Source organism: Lepidochelys kempii, chromosome 7 (assembly GCF_965140285.1).
Source record: "Lepidochelys kempii isolate rLepKem1 chromosome 7, rLepKem1.hap1, whole genome shotgun sequence".
Classification (NCBI taxonomy): Eukaryota; Metazoa; Chordata; order Testudines; family Cheloniidae; genus Lepidochelys; species Lepidochelys kempii.
This window is the reverse complement of record NC_136386.1, coordinates 22,660,847-22,682,637: the sequence shown is the minus strand read 5'-3', so window position 1 is coordinate 22,682,637 and position 21,791 is coordinate 22,660,847.

The following is a 21,791-nucleotide window of genomic DNA, read 5'->3' as shown; positions in this document are numbered from 1 at the left end:
AGGGGAGAAGTGTATTTTGTTCCACTAAATACTGCAGGCTGACCTGATGGGCTGATACATGGCCTCAGGGAGCAGGGGCTTCATCATCCCTCCTCCACCGCACCCTGACCCAGTCTCCAACTGACCGGACTTTTCATCTAGCCTCTTGTGATCTCAAGCTTAACAAAGTCACTTTATGCAGTATCCTGCAATCCCTCTCGCTGCCAACTCTCCTCCCTAACAAACACTCAGGGATAATGGGATCAGGCCCGTGGGGACCATTGTGTTGCTAATGCTGCTTTGTCTCTTGCAAGATAACCAAGTGGAAGCATTGCCTAGCAGATGGCTTCCCAGGCTGACAGCTTCGTCCCCAGCAGGTCTCAGGTTTTAGTTACTTGTGACAAATTAGCGTCTGTCAAAAAGCAATCCTGCTCCCCACCTCCCATGGGAGGGAGTTTCAGTTCTTCCAAGTCAGTAATTGCATTGGGTACCCAGCTATGCCCTGGTGGAAAGTTCCCATGGGGGGCTGCCTACTGGCTTCTTCATCCCCACAGTAACAATGGGGCAAGGCATGGCCAGTGTCACACATAAGTACATAGCTGCAGATTTCACAGCCAAGAGTTCAAATTGGTTCTGAGCCAGGAAACCTTAAAGTTAGCCTGTCCTTAGTGTTTGTGCCCAGCTATCAGCCTCTTCATGGACCAATTGCAAATTCTGTATCTGGATCTAAGGCTGGACTTCAGACCTCCCTCCTCTCTATCCCAGAGATGCTCAGATCCAGGGCAGTGGTTGGTTGAAGCCCATCCCTAGGGTTTGCTAAATCTGATGCAGAGATCTTGAGTAGCCTTGGTATTCACTTAGCATACCGTGTGTGTGTGAGAGAGAGAGAGACCCCACTGCTATGACCATGGCTTTTAAAGTGCTCATGGATTCATAGTTTAATGCCAGAAAGGGCTGTATGAATCATAGAATATCACGGTTGGAAGGGACCACAGGAGGTCATCTAGTCCTTAGATCATCTTGTTTGACTTCCTGTTTAGCACAGGCCATTGACTTTCTCCCTTGTCTCACGCCCAATAACTTGCTGTCTTTCAAACTGTGCACTTCCTCTCCCTAGTCACTCCCTTTGGCGTATCAAGTGAATGACTCTGAAGTCTGTTTACCGGCATTTTGGGACTTCCCAGGGCTGGGAAGTTAGTGCTAGGGTCCCCTATGCAGGATGGGAATAAGGCACTGGTCACTGCAGGGGTCTGTCTGTCTCCAGGACACTCACTACCTGGCTACACCAAGAGGCTAAAATAAACGTGTAAGCAGTGTCAGGATGAGCTCCACCCTGACATCTGGTGGTGAGGTGTGGCAAGTTGTGGAAAAGAACTTCAGGGGCTGAACTCATTTGCATAGGCACACCCACCCTGCCTAGAATGAGGCCATAGCTGCCCAAATGGTCACTTTGGCTGCTGTGGGATCCCCAGTGTCTCTGTTATTGGGGCAGGAAGAATAAATTGTTGTTACCCTGATTATGGGAACTGTGCTTGGAACTGTACTTGCCCTTTTGTTATGATGGAGGGACTCACCATCAACTAAGTAGCACTCGCTAGGCAAGGGTCATGGGTTCCAAAACTCTGTGAATGGAGAGAGGTTGGGGACAGGTATTTATACTTGGTGGTATGAGTCCCCTGGTGAGGCCTTATGTGCTAATTGCACTTTCTCCTCTCTCCACTGTGGAATATCAGAGCTAATGTTGATTCCTTTAGGAGTCTAGTTGCAGGCTGCTGAGCTGAATTCACTTTGGGCTAATGGTGCACCAGCACTGAGGCTCCCCTAATACAAGCTGAATTCACCAAAGAGCTGAACTGACTAAGAGGTGAAATCACTGAGCGTTGTGTTAAGTAGTGGGGGAGCCTGAAGATAGATTGTGGAGCAGTTTGCGGGACGGCTGGAGTGCCTTGTGGACAGGCTGGTGGAGCAGTTCATTGGACGGCGGGAGCTGCTTGTGGGATGTGGAGCGGAGCAGTTCGTGGACTGGCTGGTGGAGCAGCAGAGCGGAGCCGAGCAAAGCAGTTCATGGGGCGGCTGGCGGAGCGAAGGCCTATGGAGCTGTGGGGCGGTCAGCTTCAGATCATGTAAGGTGCCCCTTACCTCCCCCCCCCCCATCTCCACCCAGGTTGGGAGGTAAAGCTCTGCAGATAAACTTTCGAACTCTGGGGCTGCCCTGACCAGGGACAGAGACTTTTGGGTCATTGGACTTTTGAGACTTTGGGTGATTTGGGGTTGCTGGACTCAAGAACCCAAGGGAAAGGACACGCCCCAATTTGTTTGGGGTGGGTTTTTTTTGCTCATGGGTTGTGTTACGAATCCTGTTGGTGTTTCCCCAACATAATGCCACATTGTTTCTCTGTTATTAAAAGGCTTTTTGCTACACTCAGACTATTTGCTTGCGAGAGGGGAAGTATTGCCTCTTGGAGGTGCCCAGCGAGGGTGGTATATATTTGTCCCAGGTCACTGGGTGGGGGCTCGAGCCGGTTTGCATTGTGTTATTGGAATGAATCCCCTAGATATTGAACCCAGCCCTTGTTGCTGCCAACTGTGATGGGCAGAAGGGTTACAAACGCAAGGAGCAATTGGTGGCTTCAACATGCTACTAACTGGGGATAAAGCCGTGTCCATCCATATCAATTATTCTAAGATGACTGCATGCCCAAAGCTACTCCTGCCCATCCACAGCAGCTGTTCTCAGCTCCATTGTAGAGTGCTGAACTCTTCAGGGCTGCTCTTGTATATATGAATTTGGCTGCTTGATTCACCTCTGTCAATTGTTTCCAGGCTTGCTGAAGGTCTCTTCAATGCCTGCTCCTGTCCATCATGCTCAAGACTTTAGTGCAGTGACCAGGAGCTTGTCATTAGCATAGTCCACCCCACTGACCTTCCCACCAGGGTTGAACCTGGCAAGGTTTGTGTTCACCCTCAGTAACCTTGCTCAGGTGTTCTCAAAAATGTTGCATCTGACCCTATTGTCTATGAGGCTGTCTCTGCAAGATCTCCTACAGAGGAGTTTTGTTGCCTTTTTTCTACAGAGGGAGATACGCCATTATCCTTGTTCTTCCATCTCAGCCAAAAGAAACAGGGTAGAGGGAAGCAATGAACTGAGAGGATAAAAGATCCAGTCCAGCATTTAGGTGCTAATCAGGTATGGTACGGCAGCACAATGAGGCATTGAACTCCAGCTCCCCTTGCCAGGAGTTAAGGGTCCCAGCTGGGGATTCTGACTGCAGGAGCAGACTGTGAGGTTCAGGAACTGAATCGTTGCCTGCCTCATGTCACTGCATTTCAGGGGAGTTGCAGGTGCTGAGCACCTCCAAGGATCAAGCTGTAAGGAAGGGAAGGCAAGAAGAACAGAGTAAGTGGAGTTTGGGTGTGGAGAGTGAGCTCAGAAGAGAGAGGGGGCTCAGTGGGCAGGAGAATGCTCCAAGCTGAACGGGGAAGCCAGGGTAGAAGGCAGCTCGCTGAGAGTGGGAAGAGGTGTTGGAGGGAGCTGTAGAGTGAGAGCACTGGGATGAGAGTGGGGAGCTAATGGGGGAGTTGGAGCGGAGACATGGGTGGGGAGAGGTGGTGGCTGACGCCTTATTAAGATGATGGGTTCTAAGTACTATTCTAGGAAGGAGGCACATCCCCCAGACCAGCAGCTGGAAGCTTCGTGCAACTGAGCTGCTGTTGTCTGCTCCAGAGCCAGGCAGAGTGGGGGGATGTGTGTGTGTGGGGGGGTGACTCTGCAGCCTTTCTGCAGGGACAAAGAGAAAACATGCTAGAACCCCAACAACACAAACTAGTTTGAAACCCTCCAGCTCCTCCTGGAAGCAGGGAAATGGAGCAGGAGCTCTATTGTCAAAACACTCCCACACAGTTGTTGGTTGTTGTATGTGATTTCACTCCACCTGTCATGTACACTGAGGAGGAAAGGGAAAAGTGACAGTGCTTCCCTCAGTCAGGGAGCCTGCTGCCCACACAACAGCAGTGACTTCTGGGGCCTGGCTGAAAGTGCTACAGTCCTGCCTTGGAGAATCAGGATGCCCTGCCACCCAACATGGAACACAACCTCTGCCATTTAGAAGTGGCCACTATGGGCCACTGCAATGGGGCCAAATCACCAGGGCCCAGATCTGCCCCTTCCCTCTCCTGACAACTTAACCTGAAGTCCTCCTTCCGTAAAGTCAGGCCCAGAGTGATGCTTATCTAGCCCATGAGAGCTCCTTTCTCTTAGTCAACTTCTCCCTCTCCTCTGCCTCTGTGGCAGCAGCCCCTCTTAGAAGGGAGGGAATGAGGGGTGCTCGACAGATGTGACGATGGAGACTGCAGCTTCCTTTCTTGGTAATCTGAAATAGCAAACAGCTTGATCGGACATATGGCAGCTGACCCAGGGTCTAGTCAGTGTAAGCACCCATTGCCATGGTGTGTAGGCGATGCCCACCGTTTGCAGGCCCAGAGAGCTCAGTAGCTGTCATCTAGTGACAGTGGTAGGCTAGAAGCTTTGTGCACGCTGGTGTCCCATCATGTTCCTATTGTGCAAATCATTAGACTCCAGCTGGTGAGAGATTTCTATTCGTTTCTTTCAGTTGTACTGTTAGTGCCTGGGCTTAGGGCTGATAATTTGGGTTCTGCAGAATTAGGAGTGAACCCGAAGAGCTCTGTAGTCAGGTACACACAGGTGAACTGAAATGCTGCAGTGCTTGTGTTTAGGGGGGTTTTCAGCACCTCAGGAGCTGGATCAAGCTTTGCTCTCCTCACAGTATGTGCACCCTCCAGGACCTGCAATAGCAAGAAGAGACCAGATTTTGTGCCATCTCAGCAACCCCGGGAAAGCCTGTGAAAAACACACACTTGCAATAGGAAAGGTCTAGCCATGCCCCTCACTGGCCTAAGGCTATAGGAAGTAGATCTGGTGTAAGCTGGAGCTCAGCCACTCATACTAGTCATTCCAGACAAGCGGTCAAATTAACCGTCGGCCCCCAAAGGCCACGGCTAGCACAGCATGATGGATCAGCCCGTGAGTGTGTGTGCACCTGTGGGCAGTACTGTACTTAACCGGAATATGACAGACCCATTAGCTAACAGCGCCCTCTGCTCGCTAAGAAGGTGCAGCTTCTCCTTGAGCTTGCTGGGACGAAGGGAGACTTTGCTGTGGAGCAGAGTTCAGATGCTCCCATTGCTGCCCGTTGGAAACAGCTTCACGACTGTGATAGTCGAGTGTCTAACCACAACGTACAGGGCTGTGGAGAGCTCAGAGTAGAGCACATTGGACGGGAATGGTGAGCTACATCTTACTCGGCTGCCTGGGCCATACCTGTCTTGTGAGTCATACGTAGCAGTTTGTATCTTCAAAGCACTGTACAAACAGTGACTCTAGGGAGTCACAGGCCTTTCCCAAGCACCATCCGGTCAAGGGACCAAGCGCTAGTGAATGAAGCATTGGTGCCGTTACCCCAGTTAGCAGATGGAGACATGGAGATGCAGCCAGGGGAAGGGATTGTTTTTCAGCCTACCTCCTGCAGGTGTGTGCTCACTTTGCAATGGTGGGCACAGCAGCTGTATGTGGGCACCGAGAGTTTGCTGGATGCCCAACTGGCCATTTACCAGCACACCGCCCCAGCTCTCTCACATAGGTTCCATGTGTCAGGCCCAAGATTATGCAGATTGGTTGTACAGCCCAGATCTCCCAACTCCCTTCTTCCCTCCCCACATCCTTGTCAGAGAATCATAGAAATGTCGGGCTGGAAAGGACCTCAAGAGGTCATCAAGTCCAGCTCCCTGCGTTGAGGCAAGACCAGGTATATGTAGACCATCGTGACAGGTATCTGTCCAACCTGTTCTTAAAAACCTCCAGTGATGGGGATTCTACAACCTCCCCTGGAAGCCTGTTCCAATGTTTAACTATCCCGAGAGTTAGTTTTTCCTAATACCTAACCTAAACTTCCCTTGCTGCAGGTTAAGCTGATTGCTTCTTGCCCTGCCTTTAGTGCACGTGGAGAACAATTGATCGTTGTTATTGTTCTTCCCTTGTTCCTTCCCCTCCGTCCCCATTTTCCTCTCCCCTAATGAAGAGCACTGATGATAAGTGCCATTAAGTTGGCATCCAGTTGCTCCATATAGTGCTCCCACCTCATCTGGTAGCCAGTGACCTACATCTCCAAATATCGAACCCCTTCAGCCATGGGTGTAGGAGGCTCGTGAGCTCTTGGGAACAGTTGCTGCATTTCACCAGTTACCTACTTACCTTGGTGGGGGGGGAGGACATACAACCCCCCCGCCCCCTGCTCCTCAGCACTGCTTAGTGGTCCCTGTTGTTATAGGGGACTTGCACTCTCCTCAGACAGTCCTCTTCTCTCTCAACCAATTAGGAGCAACACATGAGTTATTTATATGCACGCAATTCCGACATACCCAAACCGGAGACCACACACACAACAAACTCACACAAACACACACTGGCACAAATCAGGGTCTGCTTCCTTAATTATCTCCTGGAAGCCAAAACAATTAGAACTCTTTGCCGTCTTCTTCCCCTCCCCCCCCATCCCTTTATTGTTCTTAGGCAAAAAAAGGTTAATTAAACTAAAAAAAAAAATCCTTTTTTCCCCCTTCCTAAGCATGAGACTGTTAATTTTCTCTTTATATTTGTATTTAATTAATTCCTGCAAAGACTCCAACTATATGTTTTTAGTATAATTTCTTCCTTTGTCTCTCTCTCTCTCCTATTGTTATCCTCACATATTCAGCTCCCCCCGCCCCTTTCCCCCAGATTTGAAATTCTATTACCATTTCAGAAGGCAGGCGTTTGAAGAGAAAATTGAATACCCGTCCAGCCTTGATAAGAAGGGACATTTGGTACTAGCACCAATTTGTGAAGCAGATTTGTTTTTTTTTTTTTACCGTTGTTCCCCTCCCCCCACCCTCCTACCCCATGCATATTGCTTGTAACCTGTAAGAGGGGGGGGGGATTAAAAGGCAAGTGCGTGTGGTGCGGGGTGGGACTGGCGAGGGAAGGAGAAGACTATAATGTCATTTCTTTTAGAATTAGCAGCCCCTCTGTCCTTTCACTGCCTAGTAAATGTGTCATAGCAACAAGGCATCCTACCTCCGCCTGGCGCTCTGTGAGGAATGTGTGGTGACATTCATGACAAGCTTTTGTGGGGTCTTCCCTGCATTTCCCAACCCCCAAGGACGTGTCTCTCTCCTTTCCTTCTCATCCCACCCCTTTATTATTCCTGGAAAGCCTCAAGGGCTGAACGCACACATGCCATCCCGCAGCAAGTAGGTGCCAAAGCGAGTCACGTTCTGATTATGAATGAAGGCTGGTGGGGGCCAGGGGAGAACTTTGCCCCTTTCCCCTCCCTCTCTCTTTGCAAGAGGCTGTTTCCTGAAAGCAGTTTCATTTCCCCTTGAGAATTTGCTCTGGCCAGTGGGAGTTCTCCATTTCATCCTGCCAGCAGTGCCCCCTATGTGAATCGGCCTGCGCTGTTGCTGGGTTAGAACAATTTTAACACTCACCCCACCTGAAGTGAGCTGTAGCTCACGAAAGCTTATGCTCAAATAAATTTGTTAGTCTCTAAAGTGCCACAAATACACCTGTTCTTTTTGCGGATACAGGCGAACAAGGCTGCTACTCTGAAACCCACCTGTATAGGAGATGGTACAAGGATTTCCTTGCCAAGGCACCAAAGCACATGTATTCACACACAATGCATTCCTATCTGTACTCACCTGTGTACGTATGATACACATTCATGCAAGGCCAGCTGTAGGTGTCCCACTCAGGGTGGGAAATGCTTTTGGCACCCTGCGAACAGCTGAGTTAAAGAAAAAAAAACAGGCTTGGCGAAATGGCCAAACAGCCCCCCTTCTACCCCAAAATGGCCAAACACTGGGTGATGGGGTGCCCCCTTCCCCCATCAAGCTGTTGATTCAATGCCCTCAGAAGTTGGCACCCCAGGTGACCACCCTGATCACCTGCCCCTAAGGCCAGACCTGCATTGAAACATGTATGTGGATTTGTACAGGTATGTGGATTTCCAGCATGCCTGTATCTGCACACACATTCACGTATATTCATGAATGCACATATCCATACCCTTTTGCGTACTCTCACATTCATACCCACACACATGCACACATTCATAGATGCTAGTCATTATTTTCATCATCATCATCTCCTTCCTCAGCACCCTCATCTGTAGCCGTCACCCTGGCACCTCCCAAGGGCTATGTTTCTCCCTCCCCAAAGCACACAGGCAGGGATACAACTGCTGACACCACTATGCCTAATGCATATTCAGTAGGGGTTTCTCCCCTTTCCCTTATTTATAATTCCCTTTTCCCACAGGTTATGAGGCCTTTTACCTCAAGCTTATTAGAATATACATCAGTTAGTTACCATGGCATTCTTGTGGTCAGACATGTGTGGGTGTTCCTAACTTAAAATATCCCAAGCGGGTATAAACTAGAATCTTGTGGTTACCTGTTGGCAGTTTAGTCATTACAGCATTCTCTTAGGGTCTGGGGTGACTCCTGGTTACCTGCCCATGGTAAGGATTTTGGGGCTTATGCCTTGTTTAGCTAAGGTATTGTCTCACAAGCCTGAAGCTTGTAGGCTCATTGCTTTACTCCCTTAACTTGTGCCTATGCCTTACCTCGCAAATCCCTGTACCTGCAGGCTACAACCCAAATGCAGCAGTTATGACTCTGATGTCTGCAGAATGACACTCGGTTGGTATATCTGAGTTCAACAGATGGTGTTTTACTGTGACGTCGTTGTGTTGTATCAGAACGTGCTGCTGCAGCATCACCAACCAAGTGATTTTTGGGACCCAGGACTGTCCCTTAGGGCTCATCAGAATAAAAAAAATTGTCAATTAACACACTATTAATATTATGTTCTCCTTAGTGTGGACAAGGACAGGCATGCTACCAGGCTGCGGCTAATCACAATGGTCCTTATCAAAGTCATGTTTAACATACTATTAGCTAAAACATCTTCCAACACGATTCATTTTCCATTTGAAGACAGGAACATAGAACTGGAAGGGACCTCCTGAGTTGAATCCAGTCCCCTGATGTTGCAGGCAATGTACCCTGAGATGTACTAGATGTGCCTTCAAGCTGTGCTAGCAGGGTACAGGATTCACCCCATTGAAAGCAGGATGATCTCAGAAATACCAGAATGGGTGGCAGTCCTAGGCTAAGGCCAGGCTTACAGCACTACATGAAAGCTCTGTGCTCACTTCCCTGTCCTTCCCCATCTCTGCCAATGCACTTCAGTGATCCGCAGCACCCCTGCTTTCCAGTCTGACTGATCATCAGCCAGCCCCTTTCCCCCACTAGCTCAGTCCCAGGCCTCTTTGGAGCAGAAACATGATTGTCCTGGCAGGGATCACTAGATGGTGCTGTTACATAGAGTGTTACAAATTCTTCTTCGCGGGCTAGCATATTATTAGTCCTGGAGGAAACCACTATATTGTTGTTAGTCTTCTGAAGTGTTTTTTTCCAGGGAGCTGTGGTAATCAGTACAGGACTTAGTTCTCCGCCGTAATCTTTCAAGCTGGAGTTAACTCTTGAGACAGAGTTGCATCCTGGGAACTGGGAATTGAAGTTTGGGCTCAGATTCCTAAAACGAGGGATTGCATGAATGCTATTTGAGCATGCCTGTTCCAGGACTGGAGTATATAGTATAAAATTAACAAGTTGTACTTGACAATATTCTTATGTATTGATATAGTACCATAGGAGATACCCGGCTCTTTTGCCTCCATCCATCTTTTGTGAGTGGGAAGAAGCTGTGGCATGGTGAATTGTGTGCAGGTTGTGTTGTAAACACTGATCTGCTGGGGATTGTCTACTTGACCTATTTCACTTATGGATGGGGTTTTTTGCCTTCCTCTGCAGCATGCGCCATGGGTCACTTGTAGGTTTAAATTAATGTAAACCGTGGTGTCTCTGTAACTTGCAGTCTTTAAACCATGATTTGAGGATGTCAGTAACTCAGCCAGAGGTTCAGGGTCTATTACAGGAGTGGAGTGGGTGAGGTTCTGTGGCCTGCAATGTGCAGGAGGTCAGACCAAATGATCATGATGGTTCCTTCTGGCCTTAAAGTCTATGAACCATGCAGAATGTGAACCTAGCTCAGGTGTCTAAAATCACAGGCTAATGAACTAACCTAGTGACCTTACGAGTGAGAAGTGTCTGCAGATTCTAACCATTAAAACCATCTTCTGGCTTTGGGGAAAGTGTGGGCGTTGCTGAGACAAAGAGTATGATCCAACTTTGGGGTGGCAATGGGAGGCTTGAAGGAAGAGCACTGCTGTGGAACAAAGCCCTGCCCTTTGGCTCTGTGCTGGGGGGATACAGAGGGTAAGAGGCCCATCTGGCTCTTGGAAAATCTGATGAGTTTTCATGCTTGTCTGTTTTTTCAGGGTGGGATTCAGAGACCGAGGGGCCTGGATCAGACCTCATGGTCCACAGCAGCATTTATCTCAATGCCCATCTGACTTCGCCAAGGGCTCTTACCCCTTCCTGTCATGGGTGGGCAGAGCAGAGGCAATGACTGGGTCTCTAACCTTAGGCTCTTATGGTTCTTTTTCTCCCATGTCTGGAGATATGAGATCTGTTCCTAAGAGGTGCTGAGCACTTCCAGGTCCCGTTGTCCTCTTGAACTGGGCAAAAATTGGATGACATTGCTCATGAAAAATTAAAATATTCCAAACCAGTTTTTGTTCCGCAGGTTTGAAAAGGAGGCATTTCTGTTCACTCAGAACGTTATCAAAAATCTTCAGTGACCAAAAATGTTGGTTTTTAGTCCTCTCAACTTCCCCCCATTTCTTTCGCTTTCACCTCTCCCCCACTATTTTGCCACTGTAAACGGGGGGAGAGGGGAAAAGGGAACACTGAAAAATGTTCCTTTGGGGATTTCAGCTGAACAAAAAACAAAAAAAATTTTCACAAAAAGTGTGTTTTCCAAAAAAAAGTCTGTTTTTGGAGGGGGCGGGGAGGGGGAAATGAGTTAAAAAAATGTCTGCCAGCCACATTCCTCTCTGACGCTTATACTCCTTGTAGGCCTATGGCCCTCTCGGAGCTGAGCTGAGGTTTGATGCTCTCTGGCTCTCTACTGCAGTGGGCTGCTTGTCTCTGTAGATTTTGGATGCCCTGTGGCGGCCACGTGGTCAGTGCCACATCACGGGATTAACTGGAGTCTGGCCCTTTCCCCATTTGCTGTGCAGCCCCCATGCCCTCTCCCAAGATGTTCAGTCACACCCTGTTCCCCATAGGCCCATTTCCCAGGGCTGTAGCTGCCCCTGATTGCTGCCTCCCCAGAGGTTCCCGTTAGGCAAATGAGCAGCTAGGACAGGATAAGCTGTGCCAAGCTGGAGCAGCACAGGAGTTGTTGGCTCAGGCCTGTGGTGTGCCTGGGGTAAAGGCCGTGCACTCTGCACTCACTCACTCTCCCTCTTTCTTTGCCAGGGCTCTCGTCAGTGTTCGGCAGCTGTTGTCTCAGCCAGGGCAATTGTCAGCCCTAAGGAGAAGCAGGGTTTCTGCTGCGTGAATCCCCCTTGGATTTCTGATCATGCTGCACAGCAGGTAGGGGCTTGGCTGCTGTTTGGCCTCTTCACGGTTACCTGGGGCCCCTGATTGTCAGCAACCTCCACTCTCCCCAAGCTTTGCTAAGCTTTGTCCTCCGTCTTTGGTTTTGGGAGTGGGGAATCCTGCATGGAGGATCCCAGGCTTCCCGGCTCCTCTATGGCGCCTGCCTCACAGCAGCTGAGGAGGGAGCACTAGGCCTCCCTTTGATGCACATCAATAGGGCGAGGTGCCCTAGAGACTCCAGTGACGCTTGCATGGACCATGGCAGCTGCCTTCCTGGCCTTCAGAGAGCATCTTCTGCCAACAGCAAATGTTGTGAGAATCTAGTGCCTGGGGCCCATGTCACCTGACCTTTTGCTGCAGCCCATTCCTCGCCCTACTTCCCTTAACATCTACTTCGTGCCACCTGCCCGGGCCTCCTGCTGCTGCTACAGCAAGGCAAGGAGCCTGAGCTCCAATCTGACCCGGTTTTGCTCCTTTAGGGATGTATCAGAAACCTTAAGATGATTGAAGTCAGGGAGCAGCTCCATCAGAGCCCTGTTCTTACCCCTTCCCTGGAGGATCCACTTAGCCCAAAAACTGGCTAGCCATTGGGATGGGCATGTGTTTCCTATCTTGATAGGTTTTTCTGTGGTACCTAGACCCTTGCAAAGAGCAGTGCGTACAGCCTAACTCCCATGTGAGGTAGGGAAGGATCATTATTACAGTCGGGCAAAACAATTGGGGGGAAGTGTAATTTCACCCAAAATATCATTTTTCAAGACAATGAAACTATTCGGGTTGAATTTATCGAAATGTTTGGGCTGAAAAAAATGGGGGAAATTCAAAAAACTGGAAACATTTGATTGCAGCCACTTCAAAATTAAACACTGTGATTTTTCATTTTGAAATGGCATTTTGTTTAGAAATGTAGCTATTAAAAAGTAAGCTGAAAAACACTCCAAAATGATCTGAGTTGGAAACTCCCCAAACTGAGAGATCAGTTATTTACTTGGCTGTAATCATGATCCACAGTTTACAGCTGGGGAAGTGACTTCTCAACGCCATGCAGTGAGTCAGTGCTTGAAACTGAACCCAGCTCTTCTGCATCTCACTGCAGTTTCTTAACCTCGAGACGATCCTTCTGGTAGCTGCTCCCTTGGACCTGGGCCCCTCCACCCCTGTCAGTCCGTACGCAGGGAGGCTGAGCTGCTGATATCACCCGCTTGCCTGCCTCCCCCTTCTCAAAGGGAACTTGGGCCAGCAGAAGACTCTGTGACACAACCTGCATCTGAGCCCAACTCTGAGCCAGGAGTGAGACAGATGGCACCTTGTACTGCCGCCAACATTTCTAGGAAAGGCTCTTCAAGGAAACTGACAACACCAAAGAGAAGAAGCTGCCCTGCCATGTGGGAGACTTCCCATGCGGGCCGGAGCAAGGAATGCCATGGAGACCACTCCAGGGCCCAAGGATGGGCACTTTCTCCTACCATGCAGGAGCTCTGAGTTCAGATCCTGAACTGGCAGGGGCTGTGTGATGCAGCATGGCCCACATACAGCCCGCTATGCGATAGCTGGGTTTGGAACCAAAGCCAGGAGGAGATGGGAGTGCTTTGGAACTGGCTCCGGACCCAAGGAGTCGTGTTCCTGTTGCAGAGCGAGCCGAAAAGTTTCCAGTGACACTTTTTTTTTTTTTTTTTTTTGAATAATGGTTTTTTCATCCAAAAAGGAAACTTTGCTGGGGAATTTTAAATTGGGTTGAAATTTTCCACTTTTTAAAGTTAGAACTGAAAATTTTCAGTAAAGACTTTGGGTTTTGGTAAAAGCCTTCAGTTTTTGAAAACCAATCTTTTTTTTAATTTATTTGTGTCTGAAAACTGAAAATTGTTGCGGAAAATGTTTTTCAAAACCAAAAGAAACAGGAAAAACAAATTGGGAAATTAAAAAAACCCATAACAATAAAACCTTCCCCACCCCCCTGTGTAAACATTATTTTCCCACAAAAAGCAATGGGCATATTTTGCCCAGCTCTAAGCTGTTACCCTGTGGGAGACCTGGCTTCAGATCCCAGGCTGGGGGTGATAAAGTGACTGGCCTAGCAGTTAGAGCTTTCCCCAGCCATGCAAGTCGTGGTCCAAGTACTAGTCTCAGTCTCCTGGGTATTGATCTGGCAGGGGCTAGGAGTGCTGTACAGAGAACATGCCAGTGCTGCCAGCTCTCGTGGTTTTATCATGAGTCTCCTGATTTAAAGCCCCGTTCCTGGAGACCAGTGAATATGTGTAAAATAGCCCCGCATTTATTATTACTAAATACCCTCATACTTTTTAAGTCAATCTCATGAAGTTTTGGGGCCTGGCGCATGATGCCTGAGTGTTTGGGGTTGGTAATACTGTGTACTGAGGCCAGATACCATCATGATGGGCACATTATAGAAATAGCTAAGTAGAGATAGAGACCCACAGGTAAGGGAAGGTGCTGAGTGTTGCTTAACAGCAGCTCCTGTGCCCGCTTCACTGCTGGGAGCGCCCTCTCCTGCGTTCCACTCCCTACAGTCTATGATTAAAGCTGCCCTGCTCTGAGTCTATTTCTGGCCCCGCAGTCAAGAGCTGGGGGACCCTGTGTATGAGCATGGAGTGCTCAGAACCACTGCTTCCCTTTACCTCTGCTTCAGCTTAATTCGTGTCATGCTGTTTGTCACACCCGTATGCTCCTTTGGGCGTAGGGTTGTCAATTTTGGTTGGATGTACTCCTGGAGGTTTTCATCACATGACATAATCTTTAATTCCTGGAGACTGCCAGACAATCCTGGAGGGCTGGCAGTCCTATTTGGGTGATTTTGTAAGCCCCACAGGAGCTTGCCCCAGGGCCAGAGGCACAGCAGGCCTGTGGCAGATGGGAGTGCTGCCAGGTATTTAGTGGTTTTGGAGGCACCAATGATCAAAGTTGGGCACATTGTGTTGGTAAAGTGGAGACTTAAGGAAGAAAAATGGCTTTCCTAATATAAGTGTTGTAAACCCTGAGCAGGGCTGGCCTGATGTGGAATGGGAGCTGCCACAGGTCATTCTTTGAGTTCAGCAACCATTGTGCACCTCCGTGTGCGTGTGCATGGTAGGGTGAGTATATGGATTTTGTCTTGCTGTGCAGGCTATTGAGTGTGGGTTTGTTTGCTGATGTATGGTTATGTGTGTTACCACAGTGCGTCTCTGCAGAAGGGTGCATAGCAATGGGTCTCTTGGCAGGACTGTATCTTTGTGGTGTGGGGAGGTTGTGTATCCATGTGCAGGAAGGTAGGGGTGTGTGAGGGTCTCTGTGCACAGGAGGGTGATTGTTTAGGTGAGTCTCACTGTGCAGAATGGGGGGGTGGGGTAAAGGGCTGCGTGAGGGGGATGTGTCTGGGAAAAACCTATCCTGTCATTTAACCAGCTGATGGCAGTGGTGCCTCCAGAGATGCTGCTGCTCTCAATATCCCATATCTCACTCCAGCCACCTAGTACCTGGGTCCCCCAGGTTTGGTTTTCTCTCCCCACCTCCTTTACTCTAGTTGTTCTGTGCCCTGTTGCATTCCCCCTCCCCAGATCAGTAGCCTGTGGATAGATCCCTGCCCCTTTCTGACCTTGGAGCTGCCCTGTAATCTTCAGGTCACAGATGTGATGTGGGTCCTTCGCCTTTAACTTTGCCATGGCAGATGGCCCCAGGCACCTGGAGCTGCTCTCCATCTGGGCTTCTAGGTGATGGTGGCCAGCAGACACCCAGGCCTGTCTGGGTAAGTCACCCTCCAGGGACTCTTTGGCCTGTGTCTCTCCCAGCTGGCTCAGCAAAGCACTTGCTAGCTGAAAGGGGTCTGTTTAGCTAGTCTGCAAAGAGCATTGGAATAGCCAGGAGGGTGCGGTTGAAGAGTACAGGGAAGAATTGGAAGGGAAGGAGCTCTGAAACCAGGAAAGGATTGGATCTTCTATCTAGTCTTGTGTATGAGAGGCTTTTAACGTTCACCACTGAATTGTCCGACTGTGCGTGGGCTATCAATAGCCAGTGTTTATGTAGCCCCGACACAAAACCGTGTGCTTTCTGCCCTGAGCTCCCTCTGCTGGTGCAGTTGAGCAACTCTGTACCCTTTTAGAAAACTGGCACTGTGGTTGGTTGGGTGGATGGTTTCAGTGAATACCTGCTGGTAAAAGATGTCAGACTGACACCTCTGGAGACGGAAGTACGGTATCGATCTGCGGAGCACATGTAGTATGGGCTTCCCCACATGCTGACCAGCCTGGCCCTGGAGGGTGCATGTGCGTGTGTGTAACCCACATACCTCCTGGGTGTGTTGTTCTGTCCCATCTAGTGGCACTGAGAGAGAGGTTAATGAGTTTGCTCTACAGCCTTAGCTAACAGCCAGTTGGCTTTTAGCTTATGCGGTAGAGGCTCGTCAACTAAGCTCCAGAGGTCCCCGGTTCGATCCTACCTGCCGATGAGCAGGGTCTATTGGTGTTGCACACACACACAGAGGGTTGTTCACTGAACCTCCGGAGTGGTTAGCTCTTGCCCTTACTGCAAAGATTTCCAGAGTGACCTTTGGGGCAAGGGATGTTAGTCATGAGCATGCCAGCCCTCTGGGGACTGGCCCAAGACTCCCCAACTCTTTTCATGCAGGTCACTGAATGAGCACATCAGGCAACGTGAGGGTAACTGCGCACATCCCCTTTGGAGTCCTGACCAGGACTTTGGAACAACCAGAGAAGAGGCTGCCCTGGTTAATCCAGCCTAGATTTGACCTGACCCCAGTGCAGGCTGGGACAGGACTTTGGCAGCTCAGTGAGTGCTGCGTGCATGCCTGTGCCATGCAGATGTGACCAATACACCCTGATCAGAGCAGGGTGTAACGCTGGTGACTGAAATGGTGCTGGGCATGGCTTGTCCCTGGATACACTGGCCATGTCAGAGGTAGGTGTTATTACTATTATTATTATTATGACTTGTAACTAACCTGTGCACGGGTTCAGCTGCGCCATTGCTAACAAGGGGTAGTCACTCTGGTGTAGACAGGGTCCCTCGCTGAGCCTTCATCCAAGAGGCTCCTCACACATAACAGTCACAACTCTGAGTCCTCACTGATTTGATGCTGTTGGAACCAGTGAGCCTGAGGAGAGAACCTGGCCTAACTTTGCCAGTCCCTGGAGCCATTCCCTCCTTCTGACATGTGCCTTTCCATTGTAACCTGCCCCTTGTATGGAGCAGTAGGCAGAGGGTTAATTACTAAAGCTGCAAAGCCCTCAGATAATGTTTCTTTCTCTCCACACAAAGTGCTGTATAAATCAAGATGGGTTGGACTGAGCTGAAGTGAAATATTCCTTGTTTCCTTGCCCAAATACACTGTTTCAGTCTGGTTCCAAGGCACTGGCCCATATTGCATATTTGAATTTAAAAGCAGACTTGCACTCAGGCTTTTTTTTAAAGAAAAGTTCCTCCTGCTTCAGTGTTGTGCTGCCTTCCCAAGGAGCTGCTAATTGCAAACTTAACCCTTTGCAGGCTCTGCTCTGCAGAAGAATGCACTGGGGGTTGGTGCATTGGAAGGTGGGGAGGGCATTGGGAAAAGGGGTTTATCACCAGCTATGGAAGGACAAGGTTGTTGAGTTGTTAGAGCAGGGGGCATGGGATTAAGGAATTCTGGCTTCTGGTTTTGGCTCTGGGAAGAGGGTATCATCTAGGTAGGGCACTGGATTCAGAGCTGGGCCTCTTGGGTTCTAGTCTCAGCCCTGGAGAGGAGTGTAGTCTAGTGGTTAGGGCAGGGAATTGGGAGTCTCTGCCACTGACTTGCTGGATGATGATGAAAGAGTCACTTCCTTTCTCCAGGCCTAAGTTTCCTCATCTGTACAATGGGGATAAAGATATTTACGCACCTTTCATTGATTGGTTTGAGATGTTCCCATAGGAAACACATGACGGCAGTGTTAAGTGTTATTTGATTTGTCTATTTTATAAATGCTTTCTCTGGGTCAGGTCTTTGCAGTTGATGGTCCTGAATCAAACCCTGGAGTGGAACATCCCAAATGCTGGCATATTAGAATCCGCACCCAGATTTTGTGGTGCCTGCCGAGTGGGCAGATGGACCAATTTAACCCAAAAAGAAAAGGAGTACTAGTGGCACCTTAGAGACTAACCAATTTATTAGTCTCAAAGGTGCCACAAATACTCCTTTTCTTTTTGCGAATACAGACTAACACGGCTGCTACTCTGAAACCAATTTAACCCAGTTCTGCCCTCCCCTGTAGCAGTCTCCTCCCACCGGACTGTGTGTGCTCCAACCAACTTGGGCTGGAGCTGCTCCAGAGCCCAGTCTGATGGCCCAAGCTCCATAGTGGGTCCCAGCATGCACTGGTGAACGGGAGGCCAGCAGTAGTGATGCACTGGAGCTCAATACAGAGGCTCACTGGTGTGGTGGGGAAGCAGAGCCTAGAGGACAAGAACAGAGAGCCTTAGGAACCTCAGCCCTGATCCTGTGAGTCACTCAGATACTACGGTAATGGGGACCGTATAGTACCTACAATAGATTAAAAACACCCCTGTGCAGTAGGTCAGTATCAGATCTATCTTTAATCTTAGTAAGGCTTTTGGCACAGTCCCACTTGACATTATCATAAACAAACTAGGGAAACACAGTCTAGATCGGGGTGGGCAAACTATGCCCTGCAAACATTTTAATCTGGTCCTTGAGCTCCTGCCAGGGAGCGGGGTCCGGGGCTTGCCCCACTCTGGGCGTCTCCCGGAAGCAGCGGCATGTCCCCTCTCCAGCTCCTATGCGTAGGGACAGCCAGGGGGCTCCGCACGCTGGCCCCGTCCCAAGCGCTGCCCCCGCAGCTCTCGTTGGCCAGGAACCGAGGCCAACGGGAGATGCAGCGGTGGCACCTGCAGACAGGGCAGCACCCAGAGCTGCCTGGCTGTGCAGGAGCTAGAGGGGGAACATGCTGCTGCTTCTGGGAGCTACTTGAGGTAAGCGCCGCCTGGAGCCTGCACCCCTGACCCCCTCCCATGCCCCACCCCCCTGTCCCAGCCCTGATCCCCCTCCTGCTCTCCGAACCCCTCGGTCCCAGCCCAGAGCACCCTCCTGCACTCTGAACTCCTCATTTCTGGCCCCACCCCGGAGCCCGCACCCCAACCCCTAATTTTGTGAGCATTCATGACTTGCCATACAATTTCCACATCTAGATGTGGCCCTCGGGCCAAAAGGTTTGCCCACCCCTGGTCTAGATTAAATTAGTACAGTAGAACCTCAGAGTTACAAACATTAGAGTTACGAACTGACCAGTCAACCACCTCAGAAGCATGCAATCAGGCAGAAGCAGAGACCAAAAAAAAAAAAAAAAGCAAATACAGTATTGTACTGTGTTAAATGTAAACTACTACTACTACAAAAAAAGGGAAAGCAGCATTTTTCTTCTGCATAGTAATGTTTCAAAGCTGTATTAAATTAATGTTCAGTTTTAAACTTTTGAAAGAGAAGCCATAAAGTTTTGTTCTGAGTTATGAACAACCTCCATTCCCGAGGCATTCATAACTTTCAGGTTCTATTGTATAAGGTGAGTGCACAGTTGGTTGAAAGTCATACTCAGAATAGCTATCAATGGTTTGCTGTCAAACTGGGAGGGCGTGTCTAGTGGAGTCCTGCAGGGTCAGTCCTGAGTCCAGTACTATTCAATATTTTCATTAATCATTTGGATGATGAAGTGGAGAGTATGCTTATAAAATCTGCAGATGACGACAAGCAGGGAGGAGTTGCAAGCACTTTGGAGGACAGGATTAGAATTCAAAATGACCATGGCAAATTGGAGAATTGGTCTGAATTCAACAAGATGAAATTCAGTAAAGATAAGAGCAGAGTGTGTCACTTAGAAAGGAAGAATCCAATGCACAGCTACAAATTGGGGAATACCTGGCTAGCTGGTAGTATTGCTGAAAAGGATTTGGGGGTTATGGTGGATCCCAAACTGAAAATGAGTCAGAATCATAGAATATCAGGGTTGGAAGGGACCTCAGGAGGTCATCTAGTCCAACCCCCTTGCTCAAAGCAGGACCAATTAAATCATCCCAGCCAGGGCTTTGTCAAGCCTGACTTTAAAAACTTCTAAGGAAGGAGATTCTACCACCTTGCTAGGTAATGCATTCCAGTGTTTCACCACCCTCCTAGTGAAAAAGTTTTTCCTAATATCCAGCCTAAACCTCCCTCACTGCAACTTGAGACCATTACTCCTTGTCCTGTCCTCTTCTGCCACTGAGAATAGTCTAGAACCATCCTCTCTGGAACCACCTCTCAGGTAGTTGAAAGCAGCTATCAAATCCCCCCTCATTCTTCTCTTTTGCAGACTAAACAATCCCAGTTCCCTCAGCCTCTCCTCATAAGTCATGTGTTCCAGACCCCTAATCATTTTTGTTGCCCTTCGCTGGACTCTCTCCAATTTATCCACATCCTTCTTGTAGTGTGGGGCCCAAAACTGGACACAGTACTCCAGATGAGGCCTCTCCAATGTCGAATAGAGGGGGACGATCACGTCCCTCGATCTGCTCGCTATGCCCGTACTTATACATCCCAAAATGCCATTGGCCTTCTTGGCAACAAGGGCACACTGATGACTCATATCCAGCTTCTCGTCCACTGTCACCCCTAGGTCCTTTTCCGCAGAACTGCTGCCTAGCCATTCGGTCCCTACTCTGTAGCGGTGCATTGGGTTCTTCCGTCCTAAGTGCAGGACCCTGCACTTATCCTTATTGAACCTACTCAGATTTCTTTTGGCCCAATCCTCCAATTTGTCTAGGTCCCTCTGTATCCTATCCCTGCCCTCCAGCGTATCTACCACTCCTCCCAGTTTAGTATCATCCGCAAATTTGCTGAGAATGCAATCCACACCATCTTCCAGATTATTTATGAAGATATTGAACAAAACCGGCCCCAGGACCGACCCCTGGGGCACTCCACTTGACACCGGCTGCCAACTAGACATGGAGCCATTGATCACTACCCGTTGAGCCCGACAATCTAGCCAACTTTCTACTCACCTTATAGTGCATTCATCCAGCCCGTACTTGCTGACAAGAATACCGTGGGAGACCGTGTCAAAAGCTTTGCTAAAGTCAAGAAACAATACAAATATAATGCAGTTGTGAAAAGGGGTGTATACTGGGGTTATTAACAGGACTGTTATATGAAAGACACGGATGGTAATTGTCCTGCTCTACTTGGGATTGGTAAAGCCTCAACTGGAATACCTTGTCCAATTCTGGGCGCCATGCTTTAGGAAAGACATGGACAAATTGGAGAGAGTCCAGAGGAGAGCAGCAAAACTACTAAAAGGTTTAGACCACCTGACCTATGATGAAAGGTTTAAAAAACAGGACATGTTTAGTCTTGAGAAAAGACTGAGGGGGGATCTAATAACAGTCTGCAAATACGTTAATGGCTGTTATAAAGAGGACTCCGATCAGTTGTTCTCCATGTCCACGGAAGGGCTTAATCTGCAGCAAGGAAGATTTAGGTTAGGTATTTGGAAAATCTTTCTAACCCTAAGCCTTCTTAAATTCTGAAACAGGCTTCCGAGGGAGGTTGTGGAACCTCCGTCATTGGAGTTGTTTTAAGAACAGGCTGGACAAACACCTTTCACAGAGGGTTTAGGTTTACTTAGTCCTACCTCAGTGTAGGCGGCTGGACTTGATGACCTCTTGAGATCCCTTCCAGCCCGACATTGTGATAATATCACACAAGTGAGTCAATGGCAGAGCCCGGCCTAGGACCCACATTTCCTGACTCCCAGTCCAGTGCTTTAACCGCTCTGTTTGCTCAGGTCCCATTGGGAGATAATGAGGGCAAAATCCCTCCAAGCTCTGTTGTGGCCTCATGGGAAAGAAGATCCACATTTTATGCCTGTGCAATACCTTGTGTCTGCAAGGGCTGTGCCAACACCAGTCACTTCTCCCACCCTTTGTAATATGGCCATTCCTGCAGTGGAGCTATTCCACAGTTTGTGGCAATAGTTTGGAGAGAAGGTCAGGAGGACACGGTATCCGATGGACACTGCAGGGGAAGCTTTAGATAGGCAGGATGTAAGACTCAAACTGGTATTTGGGCAGGAGCGCAGGGCTAATGCCACTTACTGCTGTGATGCACCCTCAGCTCTCCAGTGCTCAGGACCTTGGGTTTATGACTTGTCTGCAAGATGGCAAACCCCAGC